Source organism: Staurois parvus, unplaced genomic scaffold, assembly GCF_062004578.1.
Source record: "Staurois parvus isolate SC_StPar_1 unplaced genomic scaffold, SC_StPar_1.0 ptg000097l, whole genome shotgun sequence".
NCBI classification, from domain to species: domain Eukaryota; kingdom Metazoa; phylum Chordata; class Amphibia; order Anura; family Ranidae; genus Staurois; species Staurois parvus.
Window position 1 is genome coordinate 839,921 of NW_028317893.1, and position 22,874 is coordinate 862,794.

Here is a 22,874-nt window from a genome sequence, read left to right on the forward strand (position 1 = left end):
GCATGAGGAGGCGGTACAGGGGCCCATGACAGATTACGGGCCTGGCAGCAGCATGAGGAGTTGGTACGGGGGCCCATGGCAGATTACGGGCCTGGCAGCAGCAATGGGAGGCCGTACAGGACCCATGACACACTCTGGACCTGGCAGCAGCATGAGGAGGCGGTACAGGGGCCCATGGCAGATTAGGGGCCTGGCAGCAGCTATGGGAGGCCCGTAATCTGCCAGCACCCTATGACAAAAAATGGAACACACCAGCAGTGTGAGGAGACCTGAAAGTGGCACATGGCAGAGTGTGGCGATGGAGACAGCAGCAATGGGAGGCCGTACAGGGACCCATGAGAGACTGTGGACCTGGCAGCAGCATGAGGAGGCGGTACTGGGGCCCATGGCAGATTACGGGCCTGGCAGCAGCAATGGGAGGCCCGTAATCTGCCAGCACCCTATGACAAAAAATGGAACACACCAGCAGTGTGAGGAGACCTGAAAGTGGCACATGGCAGAGTGTGGCGATGGAGACAGCAGCAATGGGAGGCGGTTCAGGGACCCATGAGACACTGTGGACCTGGCAGCAGCATGAGGAGGCGGTACAGGGGCCCATGGCAGATTAAGGCCTGGCAGCAGCAATGGGAGGCCCGTAATCTGCCAGCACCCTATGACAAAATGGAACCCTGGGCTGGGGCAGGCAGAACCGCCGTATCTTTATCACGGTTTTTCCAGGCCACCGAATGGCGACGCTGCATATGCTGACGCAACGCTGTAGTCCCAACATGGGCCCCCTGGCCACGCTTGACTTTCTGGCCACATAGTCGACATACGGCTACGTTTACTTCCTCGGGCGGCTTGACGAAAAATTGCCACACCGCCGAGTAGGAAACTTTGCCCCCGCTACTCCTCACTGGCTGACTGCTACTTCCTCCGTGCACACCGGCACCACTACTGGCCGTGGTGGTAGGCTGCAGTGGAGCTGGTGCTCTACTCCGTGGCCGTTTGCCTCCACTGATACTGCTGCGACCCTGCTGCCTCCTGGCAGCAGCAATGGGAGGCCGTACAGGGACCCATGACACACTCTGGACCTGGCAGCAGCATGAAGAGGCGGTATAGGGGCCCATGGCAGATTACGGGCCTGGCAGCAGCAATGGGAGGCCCGTAATCTGCCAGCACCCTATGACAAAAAATGTAACACACCAGCAGTGTGAGGAGACATGAAAGTGGCACATGGCAGAGTGTGGCGATGGAGACAGCAGCAATGGGAGGCCGTACAGGGACCCATGAGAGACTCTGGACCTGGCAGCAGCATGAGGAGGTGGTACAGGGGCCCATGGCTGATTAGGGGCCTGGCAGCAGCTATGGGAGGCCCGTAATCTGCCAGCACCCTATGACAAAAAATGGAACACACCAGCAGTGTGTGAGGAGACCTGAAAGTGGCACATGGTAGAGTGTCGCGATGGAGACAGCAGCAATGGGAGGCCATACAGGGACCCATGAGACACTGTGGACCTGGCAGCAGCATGAGGAGGCGGTACAGGGGCCCATGGCAGATTAGGGGCCTGGCAGCAGCAATGGGAGGCCCGTAATCTGCCAGCACCCTATGACAAAAAATGGAACACACCAGCAGTGTGAGGAGACCTGAAAGTGGCACATGGCATGAGACACTGTGGACCTGGCAGCAGCATGAGGAGGCGGTACAGGGGCCCATGGCAGATTAGGGGCCTGGCAGCAGCTATGGGAGGCCCGTAATCTGCCAGCACACTATGACAAAAAATGGAACACACCAGCAGTGTGTGAGGAGACCTGAAAGTGGCACATGGCAGAGTGTGGCGATGGAGACAGCAGCAATGGGAGGCCGTACAGGGACCCATGAGAGACTCTGGACCTGGCAGCAGCATGAGGAGGCGGTACAGGGGCCCATGGCAGATTACGGGCCTGGCAGCAGCAATGGGAGGCCCATAATCTGCCAGCACCCTATGACAAAAAATGGAACACACCAGCAGTGTGAGGAGACCTGAAAGTGGCACATGTTTGGGGCATGATTCATGGCGGATTTAGTCAGTTGTGTCAGGAACTGGTGGTTTGAAATCCAGACTAATCCACGCCTGATTCATTTTCACAAACGTGAGTCTCTCCACACTTTGGGTGGACAGTCGTGTCCTCCGCGGAGTTACAATACCTCCTGTCGCACTAAACACGCGCTCCGATGCCACGCTACTGGCCGGGCATGACAGCCTTTCAAGGGCAAATTCAGTTAGTTGGGGCCAAAGGTCAAGTTTCGTTGCCCAGTAGTCAAGGGGATTGTCTACCTCGGTTGGCAGGGTGCTGTCCAAGTAGGCCTAAGCCTGTTGTTTGAGGTCCTGCTCCAGGTCCACCTGATGCTGCTGCTGCTGCGGCTGGTTAGTAGTTTCCTCACTGCGCTGGTGAAGAAAGCTACTCATCATCGACTGCAGACTGAGGCAGCCGCTGCTGGTGGAGCTGCCACTGCTCCTACCACCCCACCCCTCCCCTGCTGCCATGGCAGCGGAACGCGAGCGCACAGGGCCACAGTGTCTGAGGATGGACGTTGGCGCAGAAAGGCAGAGACCAGCTGACTACATAGGTGGTTTTTATAGTACGTTATTTTGGCCTCCCTCTCAGCAGGTGTGAAAAAGGCCACCATTTTTGAACGGTAGTGAGGGTCCAACAAGGTGGACAGCCAAAAGTCATCCCTCTGTCTGATGGTTATTATTCGGCTGTCGCTACGCAAGCAACCGAGCATGCTATGGGCCATTTGTGCCAAGGAATGCGAGGGACTCCCTGCCTCCATCTCCACAGCATACTGCCACGGTGCGTCTGGGTCCTCTGTCTCCTCCTCCTCTACCAGATGCTCCTGCTCCTCCACTCCTGTCCGCTGAGTGGAAAAACCACCCATTTCACTCAATAATTCCTGAGCACCAATGTCCTCCTCTACCTCCTCCTCTTCTTCCTGTCCTGCCCCCACAGGGGTCATGTGGCGTTGAGATCTGTGCGCCACGTCTACCGCACCCTGACCAGCCATTGTTAACAGCATTTGTAACAGGACGTGCAACAGAGGAATGACGTCGTTCATCCCATAGTCCTGCCGACTCACGAATAGCGTGGCCTCCTCAAAGGGCCTGAGCAAGCGCAGGTGTCACGCATGAGCTGCCAATGGCTGACATCTAAGTTACACAGGGAGTACCTTTATCCGCTTGTAACATCAGGAAATCTGTGATGGCCTTTCGCTGTTCGTAAAGGCGGTCTAACATATGTAGGGTTGAATTACACCTTGTTGCAACGTCACAGCATGAGGAGTCGGTACGGGGGCCCATGGCAGATTACGGGCCTGGCAGCAGCAATAGGAGGCCCGTAATCTGCCAGCACCCTATGACAAAAAATGTAACACACCAGCAGTGTGAGGAGACCTGAAAGTGGCACATGGCAGAGTGTGGCGATGGAGACAGCAGCAATGGGAGGCCGTACAGGGACCCATGAGACACTGTGGACCTGGCAGCAGCATGAGGAGGTGGTACAGGGGCCCATGGCAGATTAGGGGCCTGGCAGCAGCTATGGGAGGCCCATAATCTGCCAGCACCCTATGACAAAAAAAGGAACACACCAGCAGTATGAGGAGACCTGAAAGTGGCACATGGCATGAGACACTGTGGACCTGGCAGCAGCATGAGGAGGCGGTACAGGGGCCCATGGCAGATTAGGGGCCTGGCAGCAGCAATGGGAGGCCCGTAATCTGCCAGCACCCTATGACAAAAAATGGAACACACCAGCAGTGTGTGAGGAGACCTGAAAGTGGCACATGGCAGAGTGTGGCGATGGAGACAGCAGCAATGGGAGGCCGTACAGGGACCCATGAGAGACTCTGGACCTGGCAGCAGCATGAGGAGGCGGTATAGGGGCCCATGGCAGATTAGGGGCCTGGCAGCAGCTATGGGAGGCCCGAAATCTGCCAGCACCCTATGACAAAAAATGGAACACACCAGCAGTGTGAGGAGACCTGAAAGTGGCACATGGCATGAGACACTGTGGACCTGGCAGCAGCATGAGGAGGCGGTACAGGGGCCCATGGCAGATTAGGGGCCTGGCAGCAGCTATGGGAGGCCCGTAATCTGCCAGCACCCTATGATAAAAAATGGAACACACCAGCAGTGTGTTCCAGCAGGAGACACCAGCAGCAGGAGACCTGAAAGTGGCACATGGCAGAGTGTGGCGATGGAGACAGCAGCAATGGGAGGCCGTACAGGGACCCATGAGAGACTCTGGACCTGGCAGCAGCATTAGCATGAGGAGGCGGTACAGGGGCCCATGGCAGATTAGGGGCCTGGCAGCAGCAATGGGAGGCCCGTAATCTGCCAGCACCCTATGACAAAAAATGGAACACACCAGCAGTGTGTGAGGAGACCTGAAAGTGGCACATGGCAGAGTGTGGCGATGGAGACAGCAGCAATGGGAGGCCGTACAGGGACCCATGAGAGACTCTGGACCTGGCAGCAGCATGAGGAGGCGGTATAGGGGCCCATGGCAGATTAGGGGCCTGGCAGCAGCTATGGGAGGCCCGTAATCTGCCAGCACCCTATGACAAAAAATGTAACACACCAGCAGTGTGAGGAGACCTGAAAGTGGAACATGGCAGAGTGTGGCGATGGAGACAGCAGCAATGGGAGGCCGTACAGGGACCCATGAGACACTGTGGACCTGGCAGCAGCATGAGGAGGCGGTACAGGGGCCCATGGCAGATTAGGGGCCTGGCAGCAGCTATGGGAGGCCCGTAATCTGCCAGCACCCTATGACAAAAAATGGAACACACCAGCAGTGTGAGGAGACCTGAAAGTGGCACATGGCATGAGACACTGTGGACCTGGCAGCAGCATGAGGAGGCGGTATAGGGGCCCATGGCAGATTAGGGGCCTGGCAGCAGCAATGGGAGGCCCGTAATCTGCCAGCACCCTATGACAAAAAATGGAACACACCAGCAGTGTGTGAGGAGACCTGAAAGTGGCACATGGCAGAGTGTGGCGATGGAGACAGCAGCAATGGGAGGCCGTACAGGGACCCATGAGAGACTCTGGACCTGGCAGCAGTATGAGGAGGCGGTATAGGGGCCCATGGCAGATTAGGGGCCTGGCAGCAGCTATGGGAGTCCCGTAATCTGCCAGCACCCTATGACAAAAAATGGAACACACCAGCAGTGTGAGGAGACCTGAAAGTGGCACATGTTTGGGGCATGATTCATGGCGGATTTAGTCAGTTGTGTCAGGAACTGGTGGTTTGAAATCCAGACTAATCCACGCCTGATTCATTTTCACAAACGTGAGTCTCTCCACACTTTGGGTGGACAGTCGTGTCCTCCGCGGAGTTACAATACCTCCTGTCGCACTAAACACGCGCTCCGATGCCACGCTACTGGCCGGGCATGACAGCCTTTCAAGGGCAAATTCAGCTAGTTGGGGCCAAAGGTCAAGTTTCGTTGTCCAGTAGTCAAGGGGATTGTCTACCTCGGTTGGCAGGGTGCTGTCCAAGTAGGCCCAAGCCTGTTGTTTGAGGTCCTGCTCCAGGTCCACCTGATGCTGCTGCTGCTGCGGCTGGTTAGTAGTTTCCTCACTGCGCTGGTGAAGAAAGCTACTCATCATCGACTGCAGACTGAGGCAGCCGCTGCTGGTAGAGCTGCCACTGCTCCTACCACCCCACCCCTCCCCTGCTGCCATGGCAGCGAAACGCGAGCGCACAGGGCCCACAGTGTCTGAGGATGGTCGTTGGCGCACAAAGGCAGAGACCAACTGACTACATAGGTGGTTTTTATAGTACGTTATTTTGGCCTCCCTCTCAGCAGGTGTGAAAAAGGCCACCATTTTTGAACGGTAGCGAGGGTCCAACAAGGTGGACAGCCAAAAGTCATCCCTCTGTCTGATGGTTATTATTCGGCTGTCGCTACGCAAGCAACCGAGCATGCTATGGGCCATTTGTGCCAAGGAATGCGAGGGACTCCCTGCCTCCATCTCCACAGCATACTGCCACGGTGCGTCTGGGTCCTCTGTCTCCTCCTCCTCCTCCTCTACCAGATGCTCCTGCTCCTCCACTCCTGTCCGCTGAGTGGAAAAACCACCCATTTCACTCAATAATTCCTGAGCACCAATGTCCTCCTCTACCTCCTCCTCTTCTTCCTGTCCTGCCCCCACAGGGGTCATGTGGCGTTGAGATCTGTGCGCCGTGTCTACCGCACCCTGACCAGCCATTGTTAACAGCATTTGTTCCAGGACGTGCAACAGAGGAATGACGTCGTTCATCCCATAGTCCTGCCGACTCACGAATAGCGTGGCCTCCTCAAAGGGCCTGAGCAAGCGGCAGGTGTCACGCATGAGCTGCCAATGGCTGACATCGAAGTTACACAGGGGAGTACCTTTATCTGCTTGTAACATCAGGAAATCGGTGATGGCCTTTCGCTGTTCGTAAAGGCGGTCTAACATGTGTAGGGTTGAATTCCACCTTGTTGCAACGTCGCAGATCAGGCGATGCTGTGGAATTCCGTTCTGCCGCTGCAGCTCAAGGAGGGTGTGCTTTGCGGTGTAGGAATGGCTGAAATGCATGCAAAGTTTACGTGACATTTTAAGGATGTCTTGCAGTGGGATGGTGGATTTTAGGAACCGCTTGACAACCAGATTGAACACGTGAGCCATGCATGGCGCATGGCACAACATTCCTTGACGCAGAGCAGACACCATGTTCTTTCCGTTGTCGGTCAACATGGTTCCGATTTTCAGTTTGCGCGGAGACAGCCATCTGTCGATTTCTCTGTTCATTACACTGAGAAGTTCCTCCCCTGTGTGACTACGTTCGCCAAGGCATACCAGTTGCAGCACAGCGTGACACCGTTGCACCCTGCACATGTGATATGCCGGTCGGGTAATGGGACTTGGCACAGGGGTGGCGGCTGAGGACACAGCGGAAGAAGAGGTGGTAGAGGCGGACATCTTTGCCGGACCAAGGACGTGCAAACGTGGAGGCAAAAGCAGCGTGACCTGTCCAAGTTGCTGGTGCGGCTGTGACGGCACCACGTTCACCCAGTGGGCCGTAAATGACATGTACTGTCCCTGACCGTAGTTACAGCTCCACACGTCGGCGCTGCCGTGCACTTTGGCAGAGACCGACATGCTCAAAGACTGGCCCACCATCTCTTCTACATGTGAATGCAGGGCTGGCACTGCCTTTTTGGCGAAGAAATGGCGGCTTGGCACTCTCCACCGCGGCGCTGCACAAGCCATCATTTCTCGGAAAGGTGCTGAGTCCACCACTTGGAAAGGGAGGGACTGCAGCACCAGCAACTTGGACAGGAGGATGTTCAGCTTTTGCACCGTCGGGTGCGTGCTCGCAAACTGTTGTCTCTTGGAAACGGATTCCAAGAAAGACTGCTGACGGAATCCGTGAAGAGGAGTAGCAGGAGAAGGAGCATCTGAACGAGCGGAAGATGCCAACGAGCGACAACTCCCCTCAGCAGAGGTGTTGGAGCCTTGACTGGCTGATAGAGGGCGATTGACGTCGGGTGACGGAGCAAGTAACGGAGCGGGTGATGGAGCGGGGGCTGGGGCGGGCAGAACCGCCGTATCTTTATCACGGTTTTCCCAGGCCACCAAATGGCGACGCTGCATATGCTGACGCAACGCTGTAGTCCCAACATGGGCCCCCTGGCCACGCTTGACTTTCTGGCCACATAGTCGACATACGGCTACGTTTACTTCCTCGGGCGGCTTGACGAAAAATTGCCACACCGCCGAGTAGGAAACTTTGCCCCCGATACTCCTCACTGGCTGACTGCTGCTTCCTCCGTGCACACCGGCACCACTACTGGCCGTGGTGGTAGGCTGCAGTGGAGCTGGTGCTGTACTCCGTGGCCGTTTGCCTCCACTGACACTGCTGCGACCCTGCTGCCTCCTGGGCAACCCACCGACTGTTTTGCTCGCTGCCAAGCTGCCACCCTCTTCTCCTGATGATGCGGAAGCAATAGCCTGATGACGACGAGGCTGCCAAGTGCGATCAGCCTCATCATCATCAATTAGGGTCTCCGCCTCACTACTAGCCCCCTCGGCTGCGTGTGGGTCAGGAGACAGACCTGTCTCTACACCGGCTACCGAGCCACTCTCCTCGCCACTACTTCTTCGCCTGGCTGCTGAAGAGGCGGATGTCTCCCCCCTGTTCCTGACCGCCCTCTGTTAGCTCTTCCTCACTGTACAGTGGGGCTGAGCCCACAGCATGCGATACTTCGCTTGGTGAGGGAACACCAAAGGACAGGGGCAGGTAGAGGACACGTGATTTCAGTGGGCTTGCTCCCGGGCCATGCCAACTAACGGTTGTGTCTGACGTACCCACCGACCGTTGGCTGTAGGTGTCAGAGGTGACCTGGGAAGAGGAAGACGACCGAGCCAACCAATCGATGACGGCAGGGTTGTCGGTGGAGACACGACCGCTGGATGACACCGGGAGCACTGGCCTCTGGCTGCGACTAGTGCTGCCTCGACCCCTTCCTCTGCTGCCACATCTGCTCGCTCCTAAAACATTGCCTCCTCTGCCACTCCTCTGCATGTTGTCTGACATACTCTTTAATTAAACGATTCTGTGTCCCTGAGTAACAATTCTGTGTCCCTCAGTAACAATTCTGTGTCCCTCAGTAACAATTCTGTGTCCCTGAGTAACAATTCTGTGTCCCTGAGTAACAATTCTGTGTCCCTCAGTAACAATTCTGTGTCTTTCCCTGAGTAACAATTCTGTGTCTGTCGCTGAGTAACAATTCTGTGTCCCTCAGTAACAATTCTGTGTCCCTCAGTAACAATTCTGTGTCTGTCCCTGAGTAACAATTCTGTGTCTGTCCCTGAGTAACAATTCTGTGTCCCTCAGTAACAATTCTGTGTCCCTCAGTAACAATTCTGTGTCCCTCAGTAACAATTCTGTGTCTGTCCTTGAGTAACAATTCTGTGTCTGTCCCTGAGTAACAATTCTGTGTCCCTAAGTAACGTTTCTGTGGCCCTAAGTAACGGTTCTGTGGCCCTCAGTAACAAATCTGTGTCCCTCAGTAACAATTCTGTGTCTGTCCCTAAGTAACAATTCTGTGGCACTAAGTAACATTTCTGTGGCCCTAAGTAATGTTTCTGTGGCCCTAAGTAACGTTTCTGTGGCCCTAAGTAACGATTCTGTGGCCCTAAGTAACGTTTCTGTAGCCCTAAGTAACGTTTCTGTGGCCCTAAGTAACGTTTCTGTGGCCCTAAGTAACGGTTCTGGGGCCCTAAGTAACGTTTCTGTGGCCCTAAGTAACGTTTCTGTGGCCCTAAGTAACGGTTCTGTGTCCCTCAGTAACAATTCTGTATCCCTCAGTAACAATTCTGTGTCTGTCCCTGAGTAACAATTCTGTGTCCCTAAGTAACGTTTCTGTGGCCCTAAGTAACGGTTCTGTGGCTCTCAGTAACAAATCTGTGTCCCTCAGTAACAATTCTGTGTCTGTCCCTAAGTAACAATTCTGTGGCCCTAAGTAACGTTTCTGTGGCCCTAAGTAACGATTCTGTGGCCCTAAGTAACGATTCTGTGGCCCTAATTTACGTTTCTGTGGTCCTAAGTAACGTTTCTGTGGCCCTAAGTAACGTTTCTGTGGCCCTAAGTAACAGTTCTGTGGCCCTAAGTTACGTTTCTGTGGCCCTAAGTAACAGTTCTGTGGCCCTCAGTAACAATTCTGTGTCCCTCAGTAACAATTCTGTGTCTGTCCCTGAGTAACAATTCTGTGTCCCTAAGTAACGTTTCTGTGGCCCTAAGTAACGGTTCTGTGGCCCTCAGTAACAAATCTGTGTCCCTCAGTAACAATTCTGTGTCTTTCCCTAAATAACAATTCTGTGGCCCTAAGTAACGTTTCTGTGGCCCTAAGTAACGTTTCTGTGGCCCTAAGTAATGATTCTGTGGCCCTAAGTAACGTTTCTGTGGCCCTAAGTAACGGTTCTGTATCCCTCAGTAACAATTCTGTGTCTGTCCCTGAGTAACAATTCTGTGGCCCTAAGTAACGTTTCTGTGGCCCTAAGTAATGTTTCTGTGGCCCTAAGTAATGATTCTGTGGCCCTAAGTAACGATTCTGTGGCCCTAAGTAACGTTTCTGTAGCCCTAAGTAACGTTTCTGTGGCCCTAAGTAACGGTTCTGTGGCCCTCAGTAACAATTCTGTGTCCCTCAGTAACAATTCTGTGTCTGTCCCTAAGTAACGTTTCTGTGGCCCTAAGTAAGGTTTCTGTGGCCCTAAGTAACGTTTCTGTGGCCCTAAGTAACGATTCTGTGGCCCTAAGTAACGTTTCTGTGGCCCTAAGTAACGTTTCTGTGGCCCTAAGTAACGGTTCTGTGTCCCTCAGTAACAATTCTGTGTCCCTCAGTAACAATTCTGTGTCTGTCCCTGAGTAACAATTCTGTGTCCCTAAGTAACGTTTCTGTGGCCCTAAGTAACAGTTCTGTGGCCCTCAGTAACAATTCTGTGTCCCTCAGTAACAATTCTGTGTCTGTCCCTAAGTAACAATTCTGTGGCCCTAAGTAACGTTTCTGTGGCCCTAAGTAACGGTTCTGTGTCCCTCAGTAACAATTCTGTGTCCCTCAGTAACAATTCTGTGTGTGTCCCTGAGTAACAATTCTGTGTCCCTAAGTAACGTTTCTGTGGCCCTAAGTAACGATTCTGTGGCCCTAAGTAATGGTTCTGTGGCCCTCAGTAACAATTCTGTGTCCCTCAGTAACAATTCTGTGTCTGTCCCTAAGTAACAATTCTGTGTCCCTAAGTAACGTTTCTGTGGCCCTAAGAAACGGTTCTGTGGCCCTAAGTAACGGTTCTGTGGCCCTCAGTAACAATTCTGTGTCCCTCAGTAACAATTCTGTGTCTGTCCCTAAGTAACAATTCTGTGACCCTAAGTAACATTTCTGTAGCCCTAAGTAACGATTCTGTGGCCCTAAGTAACGGTTCTGTGGCCCTCAGTAACAATTCTGTGTCCCTCAGTAACAATTCTGTGTCTGTCCCTAAGTAACAATTCTGTGGCCCTAAGTAACGTTTCTGTGGCCCTAAGTAACGTTTCTGTGGCCCTAAGTAACGTTTCTGTGTCCCTAACTAACGTTTCTGTGTCCCTAACTAACGTTTCTGTGTCCCTAACTCTCTCCCTGAATACAGCCAGGTCTGCCTCTGTTGAATGACTGGAGGCAAATGGAGAATTCTAAAATGGCCGCCATTTATAGCTCGACCATTACACAGTGCTGGCTGGCTGGCTGCTGATTGGCTAATGCGATCACATGTCATGAATGAATGCATTATGGGTCAGCGCGCCTTGTCTGCGCGCCTTCCCAGACATCCCCGCTCCGTCGCCGTACATGTCGCCGCCATTTTAGGAAAAATTTCGAAATTTTCCTAATATTCGAAACGAATTCCACTTCGCCTAGTTCGATTCGCTCATCTCTAATTACAATATTTACAAGACTTATGAACAAGACTTGAAATAAGGCATTTAGTAGGTAGTCATCAAGACCAATTTTTTTCAAACACTACTTGACTTACAGTATATACTGAGTTTATCCATTGAAATCAGATGTAATTTTGATAATATCATCAATTTGCTGGAATGTGCTTTATGATGCATATTTGATATTCCACATGGAATTTTTATAGGTATGCATCCTATCTCAGGTCTCAAAAAAAAGAAAAGATAAAACCACAACAAATCTTTCTTCAAGTAACAAGACAAGTGAAAAATGTTCTGAAACATTCCTTTCCTGTTTTACTGCAAAGATTAATGTAGCTTTAGAACAAAATTGTTCCATGTGCTTTTTTTTTTTAATAAACATATTTATTTTGTGAATGTGCATAGCAGAGTTCTTGAATGTGTCTTTGTGGGCAGATGTAGGAATACTGAAGTGTGAAGGTATTATCTAAATAAGACAACCCTTGCTGATAACAGATTGTATTAATTTGCATGAAAATGTTCTAATTTATATGTCTGAAAGGAATGATTTTCTTTTCCCCTCAGAGACCCCCGGTCTGTGGAGAGATTCCTGGTTTATCAGCAGAATTCTGAGAACACCCCTTGAACACGGAAATAACGACAGCTTATGTTCAGAGATGTTCAAAGTTTATTAGACATTAATAAAATTATATAGACTACAGATAATAATAAGGGAGGGGGGAGCGAGTTTCAAAACTGTAACTTGTAACTTTCCATCATGAGCTAACTACATAAAACATAACATATACATTTCTTGGTACAAATTGTTTTGGCTAACTTTCTGGAAAAACAGCCAGACAAAGACATTGTCAGGGTCATGTTAGCTTCTGTTGATACATCCTTGAACAACCAAAAACAGTTTCATTAAACTTTTAATATTTCTGCAAAAAGCTAACTTAATACTTAAAATGGCGTACATAATACAAAATGGAAGTTATCTAGATCCTTTCAATCCCCTCTGAGATCATGAACATGATCTCAATTCTTTACATAGCCAAATAACCTTCATTTGTATTTTGCAGCTTTGTAGCTCTAGCAATGCAATATAATGAGCATTTAAAACATAGATATAAAGATAAAACAAAAAACAATATCATGACTATGCTTACAGCGATACCTTTCATCCATGAAAAGATGGAACCAAATCCTGATCCTAACCAATCAAAATGAGTCCATCCATCTTTTCCTATAGCTCTAGCTTCTTCCATCAAACCATCTACCTGTTCCCTGTGTTGCTTTATTATTTCATAATAATCTGGAACAGTCATTGTGGTATTATATATCCAAGTACAACATTCATAATCCTCTGTCATCTCACACAGACCTGTCAGAGCAGCACTCATACTTTCAATAGCTAATTCTTGCATCTCCAGCTGTTTTCTAATAGCTCTGGTCTCAGTATTTAGCAACCCTATGTCCTTAGAGTTCCTCTCCAGTATATCATCAATAATGTTTGTGTAATTATTTATTTTGTTCATAAGTGTTATTCCCCATCCAGTGTAAGTAGGAAACCATGACCAAACCTTATCCCCTGTAGAGAATAGATCTACATTTTCTTGTTTGGTTTCCCTTCTCTGTCTCAGAGTTAGTTGGTGTTTTGGGTATGTACTGGCTTTTACCTGGTGTTCCTTTTGGTCTATAGCTGCCATAATTGGCACTAATTGGGCTACATAGCACCAGCCCTGGACATTACTCGGTATCCAAGGATAACAGATCTTACCACAACAGATATAGGTATTGTTTCCCAAGGAGATCGGCAATTTTTGTATTGCAGAATGAAATTCAGGGGTGACAACAAGTGTAAAATAAAAAAGTTTTCCAAACATAGTTTTCCCCACATTATCTTGTATCCCTTCTAAACTTTCATTCAGGGTTTTACCATTTACTTGCCAGAGTTTCACAGAAGAAGTTCCATCCCTCCTTCCAGGATCACATATGTTTAATATGGACTGAGAGCACATTCCCCTTCCCTTGTGAGAAGTATTCCCCAGTCTAAAACACCAATCGGGGAGTTGAGTGACTCCCAGAGTTGGAAAAGATATGGTGGCATTAGAAGTAATATTGGTCAAACCAATACTTACATTCCCTTTTATTAACAAAAATATTTTGACTGGAGCGGCCAGAAGAGGAATTTCATATGTGCTGGGATGTAACTTACTACATATCCAACATTTATCATAACCTGACTTTTGAGCATAAGCATATTTAAACTGCATCATCAACATTTTTCCTGAAAAAGGATTGTTCTCTTCAAAACTTTCTTTTTGACTTTCTTTCACATTTGGTTATCTGGGTCTCATTTAAAACTAGTCCTTGACCACAGATACCTTTTATTAGACCCAAGTCCTCAGGATGATAAATACAGTTAGTTAGGATCCATACTGGCAGGAAAAAGAGCACAGTCAGTGTGCCCAATAGGACCCAGAGTTTCAAAGCACCATGAGGGGCAGTAAAAAATTTCATCTTCAGGGCCTTTTTCACTTACTTCACCCACTCTTCGAGGATTTTTCTCTCATACTTCACCTCCTTTTTCCATCTCATGTTTCTCAGGTGTTTGGTTCACCTTCTTCACTCGACTAGCATGGATCCAGGACTGGGAATTCTCCACCAGAACAGCCGTTCTGGTAACCGCTATCACCGTAGTAGGTGGTCAAAAGGGGTAGCCTTGCTTCTTGTCTTTAGCGAGTTGGCGGACCACTACGACATCTCCCACTTGGAAAAGGTGTGTTGGTTCCTGAAAAGATAAAGAAAAAGTGCGAACAACATTTCTTTCAACCTTATCTAAACTCTGAATCAATTTTCTCACATATTCTTGTTGTACCAGGTCAAGGTCCCCTCTTTCTAACATAAGTGGCTGTCTAGCCCAAGGAGTGGGGAACGGTCTTCCCATTAATATTTCAAAAGGAGATAACCCTGTAGTCTTATTAGGTGTCATTCTTACCTCTGCTAGAATTGCAGGTAACATCTTCTTCCAGTGGGTATAGGTTCCTCCAGTGGCCTTCCTCAACTTATCCTTACATACCTGTTCATCCTTTCTACTATACCCCAACTTTGAGGATGATAGGGAATATGAAACTTCCAATCTGTCTTATGTACTTTTACCAAATCTTGACATACCTTGGCCACAAAAGCTGGTCCGTTATCAGAATTTATCTGCAGTGGACATCCCCATCTGGGTATTATCTCCTGTGTAAGAATTCTGACTACAGTTTGTGCATCTTCTTTATTAGTGACAAATGCTTCCACCCATCTGCTGAACATATCCACTAGAGATGAGCGAAGTATTCAAAAATTCGATTCGACTGATTCGGCGAATTCGTGGACAATATTCGATTCGAGTCGAATATATTCGCTGTGAATTTAACTTAAAAAAGGGTGTTTCTAGGCTTCAGAGAGACTTAATATTAGTGCAGAACACTGTACCTTTAATTTAAATGCCCTTGGAGTCTGCTGGGGAAGAGAAATAATACTGTCAGTCAGTATGACATGCAGATGAGTGCCGTCGATCTTAGAATCACCGCACACTTCACTCATTTGGCCAGTCACGGGGCCAAAACCAGTGTTTGGAGCCACAGTGTGGCGGTGGAGGCAGCAGCAATGGGAGGCCATACAGCAACCTATGACAAAATGGAAACCAGCAGGAGTGTGAGGAGACCTCAAAGTGGCACATGGCAGAGTGGGAGCAATGGGAGGCGGTACAGGGACCCATGTCACACAGTGGACCCAGCAGCAGCGTGACCAGGCGGTACGGAGGCCCATGGCAGATTACAGGCCTGGCAGCAGCAATGGGAGGCCCGTAATCTGTCAGCACCCTATGACAAAATGGAACCCACCAGCAGTGTGAGGAGACCTGAAAGTGGCACATGGCAGAGTGTGGCGATGGAAACAGCAGCAATGGGAGGCCGTACAGGGACCCATGAGAGACTCTGGACCTGGCAGCAGCATGAGGAGGCGGTATAGGGGCCCATGGCAGATTAGGGGCCTGACAGCAGCTATAGGAGGCCCGTAATCTGCCAGCACCCTATGTCAAAAAATTCAACACACCAGCAGTGTGAGGAGACCTGAAAGTGGCACATGGCAGAGTGTGGCGATGGAGACAGCAGCAATGGGAGGCCGTACAGGGACCCATGACAGACTCTGGACTTGGCAGCAGCATGAGGAGGCGGTATATAGGGGCCCATGGCAGATTAGGGGCCTGGCAGCAGCTATGGGAGGCCCGTAATCTGCCAGCACCCTATGTCAAAAAATTCAACACACCAGCAGTGTGTGAGGAGACCTGAAAGTGGCACATGGCAGAGTGTGGCAATGGAGACAGCAGCAATGGGAGGCCGTACAGGGACCCATGAGAGACTCTGGACCTGGCAGCAGCATGAGGAGGCGGTATATAGGGGCCTATGGCAGATTAGGGGCCTGGCAGCAGCTATGGGAGGCCCGTAATCTGCCAGCACCCTATGTCAAAAAATGGAACACACCAGCAGTGTGAGGAGACCTGAAAGTGGCACATGGCAGAGTGTGGCGATGGAGACAGCAGCAATGGGAGGCCGTACAGGGACCCATGACAGACTCTGGACTTGGCAGCAGCATGAGGAGGCGGTATAGGGGCCCATGGCAGATTAGGGGCCTGGCAGCAGCTATGGGAGGCCCGTAATCTGCCAGCACCCTATGACAAAAAATGGAACACACCAGCAGTGTGAGGAGACCTGAAAGTGGCACATGTTTGGGGCATGATTCATGGCGGATTTAGTCAGTTGTGTCAGGAACTGGTGGTTTGAAATCCAGACTAATCCACGCCTGATTCATTTTCACAAACGTGAGTCTCTCCACACTTTGGGTGGACAGTCGTGTCCTCCGCGGAGTTGCAATACCTCCGGCCGCACTAAACACGCGCTCCGATGCCACGCTACTGGCCGGGCATGACAGCCTTTCAAGGGCAAATTCATCTAGTTGGGGCCAAAGGTCAAGTTTCGTTGCCCAGTAGTCAAGGGGATTGTCTACCTCGGTTGGCAGGGTGCTGTCCAAGTAGGCCTAAGCCTGTTGTTTGAGGTCCTGCTCCAGGTCCACCTGATGCTGCTGCTGCTGCGGCTGGTTATTAGTTTCCTCACTGCGCTGGTGAAGAAAGCTACTCATCATCGACTGCAGACTGAGGCAGCTGCTGCTGGTGGAGCTGCCACTGCTCCTACCACCCCACCCCTCCCCTGCTGCCATGGCATTGTAACGCGAGCGCACAGGGCCCACAGTGTCTGAGGATGGACGTTGGCGCAGACAGGCAGAGACCAGCTGACTACATAGGTGGTTTTTATAGTACGTTATTTTGGCCTCCCTCTCAGCAGGTGTGAAAAAGGCCACCATTTTGGAACGGTAGCGAGGGTCCAACAAGGTGGACAGCCAAAAGTCATCCCTCTGTCTGATGGTTATTATTCGGCTGTCGCTACGCAAGCAAGCGAGCATGCTATGGGCCATTTGTGCCAAGGAATGCGAGGGACTCCCTGCCTCCATCTCCACAGCATACTGCCACGGTGCGTCTGGGTCCTCTGTCTCCTCTTCCTCCTCCTCTACCAGATGCTCCTGCTCCTCCACTCCTGTCCGCTGAGTGGAAAAACCACCCATTTCACTCAATAATTCCTGAGCACCAATGTCCTCCTCTACCTCCTCCTCTTCTTCCTGTCCTGCCCCCACATGGGTCATGTGGCGTTGAGATCTGTGCGCCACGTCTACCGCACCCTGACCAGCCATTATTAACAGCATTTGTTCCAGGACGTGCAACAGAGGAATGACGTCGTTCATCCCATAGTCCTGCCGACTCACGAATAGCGTGGCCTCCTCAAAGGGCCTGAGCAAGCGCAGGTGTCACGCATGAGCTGCCAATGGTTGACATCTAAGTTACACAGGGAGTACCTTTATCCGCTTTTAACATCAGGAAATCTGTGATGGCCATTTGCTGTTCGTAAAGGCGGTCTAACATATGTAGGGTTGAATTCCACCTTGTTGCAACGTCACAGCATGAGGAGTCGGTACGGGGGCCCATGGCAGATTACGGGCCTGGCAGCAGCTATGGGAGGCCCGTAATCTGCCAGCACCCTATGTCAAAAAATTCAACACACCAGCAGTGTGTGAGGAGACCTGAAAGTGGCACATGGCAGAGTGTGGCGATGGAGACAGCAGCAATGGGAGGCCGTACAGGGACCCATGAGAGACTCTGGACCTGGCAGCAGCATGAGGAGGCGGTATAGGGGCCCATGGCAGATTAGGGGCCTGGCAGCAGCTATAGGAGGCCCGTAATCTGCCAGCACCCTATGTCAAAAAATTCAACACACCAGCAGTGTGAGGAGACCTGAAAGTGGCACATGGCAGAGTGTGGCGATGGAGACAGCAGCAATGGGAGGCCGTACAGGGACCCATGACAGACTCTGGACTTGGCAGCAGCATGAGGAGGCGGTATATAGGGGCCCATGGCAGATTAGGGGCCTGGCAGCAGCTATGGGAGGCCCGTAATCTGCCAGCACCCTATGTCAAAAAATTCAACACACCAGCAGTGTGTGAGGAGACCTGAAAGTGGCACATGGCAGAGTGTGGCGATGGAGACAGCAGCAATGGGAGGCCGTACAGGGACCCATGAGAGACTCTGGACCTGGCAGCAGCATGAGGAGGCGGTATATAGGGGCCTATGGCAGATTAGGGGCCTGGCAGCAGCTATGGGAGGCCCGTAATCTGCCAGCACCCTATGTCAAAAAATTCAACACACCAGCAGTGTGAGGAGACCTGAAAGTGGCACATGGCATGAGAGACTGTGGACCTGGCAGCAGCATGAGGAGGCGGTATAGGGGCCCATGGCAGATTAGGGACCTGGCAGCAGCTATGGGAGGCCCGTAATCTGCCAGCACCCTATGTCAAAAAATTCAACACACCAGCAGTGTGTGAGGAGACCTGAAAGTGGCACATGGCAGAGTGTGGCGATGGAGACAGCAGCAATGGGAGGCTGTACAGGGATCCATGACAGACTCTGGACCTGGCAGCAGCATGAGGAGGCGGTACAGGGGCCCATGGCAGATTAAGGCCTGGCAGCAGCAATGGGATGCCCGTAATCTGCCAGCACCCTATGACAAAATGGAACCCTGGGCTGGGGCAGGCAGAACCGCCGTATCTTTATCACGGTTTTCCCAGGCCACCGAATGGCGACGCTGCATATGCTGACGCAACGCTGTAGTCCCAACATGGGCCCCCTGGCCACGCTTGACTTTCTGGCCACATAGTCGACATACGGCTACGTTTAATTCCTCGGGCGGCTTGACGAAAAATTACCACACCGCCGAGTAGGAAACTTTGCCCCCGCTACTCCTCACTGGCTGACTGCTACTTCCTCCGTGCACACCGGCACCACTACTGGCCGTGGTGGTAGGCTGCAGTGGAGCTGGTGCTCTACTCCGTGGCCGTTTGCCTCCACTGACACTGCTGCGACCCTGCTGCCTCCTGGCAGCAGCAATGGGAGGCCATACAGGGACCCATGACACACTCTGGACCTGGCAGCAGCATGAAGAGGCGGTACAGGGGCCCATGGCAGATTACGGGCCTGGCAGAAGCAATGGGAGGCCCGTAATCTGCCAGCACCCTATGACAAAAAATGGAACACACCAGCAGTGTGAGGAGACCTGAAAGTGGCACATAGAGTGTGGCGATGGAGACAGCAGCAATGGGAGGCCGTACAGGGACCCATGACAGACTCTGGACTTGGCAGCAGCATGAGGAGGCGGTATATAGGGGCCCATGGCAGATTAGGGGCCTGGCAGCAGCTATGGGAGGCCCGTAATCTGCCAGCACCCTATGTCAAAAAATTCAACACACCAGCAGTGTGTGAGGAGACCTGAAAGTGGCACATGGCAGAGTGTGGCGATGGAGACAGCAGCAATGGGAGGCCGTACAGGGACCCATGAGAGACTCTGGACCTGGCAGCAGCATGAGGAGGCGGTATATAGGGGCCTATGGCAGATTAGGGGCCTGGCAGCAGCTATAGCAGGCCCGTAATCTGCCAGCGCCCTATGTCAAAAAATTCAACACACCAGCAGTGTGAGGAGACCTGAAAGTGGCACATGGCAGAGTGTGGCGATGGAGACAGCAGCAATGGGAGGCCGTACAGGGACCCATGAGAGACTCTGGACCTGGCAGCAGCATGAGGAGGCGGTATATAGGGGCCTATGGCAGATTAGGGGCCTGGCAGCAGCTATAGGAGGCCCGTAATCTGCCAGCACCCTATGTCAAAAAATTCAACACACCAGCAGTGTGAGGAGACCTGAAAGTGGCACATGGCAGAGTGTGGCGATGGAGACAGCAGCAATGGGAGGCCGTAAAGGGACCCATGACAGACTCTGGACTTGGCAGCAGCATGAGGAGGCGGTATATAGGGGCCCATGGCAGATTAAGGGCCTGGCAGCAGCTATGGGAGGCCCGTAATCTGCCAGCACCCTATGTCAAAAAATTCAACACACCAGCAGTGTGAGGAGACCTGAAAGTGGCACATGGCAGAGTGTGGCGATGGAGACAGCAGCAATGGGAGGCCGTACAGGGACCCATGAGAGACTCTGGACCTGGCAGCAGCATGAGGAGGCGGTATATAGGGGCCTATGGCAGATTAGGGGCCTGGCAGCAGCTATAGGAGGCCCGTAATCTGCCAGCACCCTATGTCAAAAAATTCAACACACCAGCAGTGTGAGGAGACCTGAAAGTGGCACATGGCAGAGTGTGGCGATGGAGACAGCAGCAATGGGAGGCCGTACAGGGACCCATGACAGACTCTGGACCTGGCAGCAGCATGAGGAGGCGGTATATAGGGGCCCATGGCAGATTAGGGGCCTGGCAGCAGCTATGGGAGGCCCGTAATCTGCCAGCACCCTATGTCAAAAAATTGAACACACCAGCAGTGTGAGGAGACCTGAAAGTGGCACATGTTTGGGGCATGATTCATGGCGGATTTAGTCAGTTGTGTCAGGAACTGGTGGTTTGAAATCCAGACTAATCCACGCCTGATTCATTTTCACAAACGTGAGTCTCTCCACACTTTGGGTGGACAGTCGTGTCCTCCGCGGAGTTACAATACCTCCTGCCGCACTAAACACGCGCTCCGATGCCACGCTACTGGCCGGGCATGACAGCCTTTCAAGGGCAAATTCAGCTAGTTGGGGCCAAAGGTCAAGTTTCGTTGCCCAGTAGTCAAGGGGATTGTCTACCTCGGTTGGCAGGGTGCTGTCCAAGTAGGCCCAAGCCTGTTGTTTGAGCTCCTGCTCCAGGTCCACCTGATGCTGCTGCTGCTGCGGCTGGTTAGTAGTTTCCTCACTGCGCTGGTGAAGAAAGCTACTCATCATCGACTGCAGACTGAGGCAGCCGCTGCTGGTGGAGCTGCCACTGCTCCTACCACCCCACCCCTCCCCTGCTGCCATGGCAGCGGAACGCGAGCGCACAGGGCCCACAGTGTCTGAGGATGTACATTGGCGCAGAAAGGCAGAGACCAACTGACTACATAGGTGGTTTTTATAGTACGTTATTTTGGCCTCCCTCTCAGCAGGTGTGAAAAAGGCCACCATTTTTGAACGGTAGCGAGGGTCCAACAAGGTGGACAGCCAAAAGTCATCCCTCTGTCTGATGGTTATTATTCGGCTGTCGCTACGCAAGCAACCGAGCATGCTATGGGCCATTTGTGCCAAGGAATGCGAGGGACTCCCTGCCTCCATCTCCACAGCATACTGCCACGGTGCGTCTGGGTCCTCTGTCTCCTCCTCCTCCTCCTCTACCAGATGCTCCTGCTCCTCCACTCCTGTCCGCTGAGTGGAAAAACCACCCATTTCACTCAATAATTCCTGAGCACAAATGTCCTCCTCTACCTCCTCCTCTTCTTCCTGTCCTGCCCCCACAGGGGTCATGTGGCGTTGAGATCTGTGCGCCACGTCTACCGCACCCTGACCAGCCATTGTTAACAGCATTTGTTCCAGGACGTGCAACAGAGGAATGACGTCGTTCATCCCATAGTCCTGCCGACTCACGAATAGCGTGGCCTCCTCAAAGGGCCTGAGCAAGCGGCAGGTGTCACGCATGAGCTGCCAATGGCTGACATCGAAGTTACACAGGGGAGTACCTTTATCCGCTTGTAACATCAGGAAATCGGTGATGGCCTTTCGCTGTTCGTAAAGGCGGTCTAACATGTGTAGGGTTGAATTCCACCTTGTTGCAACGTCGCAGATCAGGCGATGCTGTGGAATTCCGTTCTGCCGCTGCAGCTCAAGGAGGGTGTGCTTTGCGGTGTAGGAATGGCTGAAATGCATGCAAAGTTTACGTGACATTTTAAGGATGTCTTGCAGTGGGATGGTGGATTTTAGGAACCGCTTGACAACCAGATTGAACACGTGAGCCATGCATGGCGCATGGCACAACCTTACTTGACGCAGAGCAGACACCATGTTCTTTCCGTTGTCGGTCAACATGGTTCCGATTTTCAGTTTGCGCGGAGACAGCCATCTGTCGATTTCTCTGTTCATTACACTGAGAAGTTCCTCCCCTGTGTGACTACGTTCGCCTGGACCTGGCAGCAGCATGAGGAGGCGGTATAGGGGACCATGGCAGATTAGGGGCCTGGCAGCAGCTATGGGAGGCCCGTAATCTGCCAGCACCCTATGTCAAAAAATTCAACACACCAGCAGTGTGTGAGGAGACCTGAAAGTGGCACATGGCAGAGTGTGGCGATGGAGACAGCAGCAATGGGAGGCCGTACAGGGACCCATGACAGACTCTGGACTTGGCAGCAGCATGAGGAGGCGGTATATAGGGGCCCATGGCAGATTAGGGGCCTGGCAGCAGCTATGGGAGGCCCGTAATCTGCCAGCACCCTATGTCAAAAAATTGAACACAACAGCAGTGTGTGGGGAGACCTGAAAGTGGCACATGGCAGAGTGTGGCGATGGAGACAGCAGCAATGGGAGGCCGTACAGGGACCCATGAGAGACTCTGGACTTGGCAGCAGCATGAGGAGGCGGTATATAGGGGCCTATGGCAGATTAGGGGCCTGGCAGCAGCTATGGGAGGCCCGTAATCTGCCAGCACCCTATGTCAAAAAATTCAACACACCAGCAGTGTGTGAGGAGACCTGAAAGTGGCACATGGCAGAGTGTGGCGATGGAGACAGCAGCAATGGGAGGCCGTACAGGGACCCATGACAGACTCTGGACTTGGCAGCAGCATGAGGAGGCGGTATATAGGGGCCCATGGCAGATTAGGGGCCTGGCAGCAGCTATGGGAGGCCCGTAATCTGCCAGCACCCTATGTCAAAAAATTGAACACAACAGCAGTGTGTGAGGAGACCTGAAAGTGGCACATGGCAGAGTGTGGCGATGGAGACA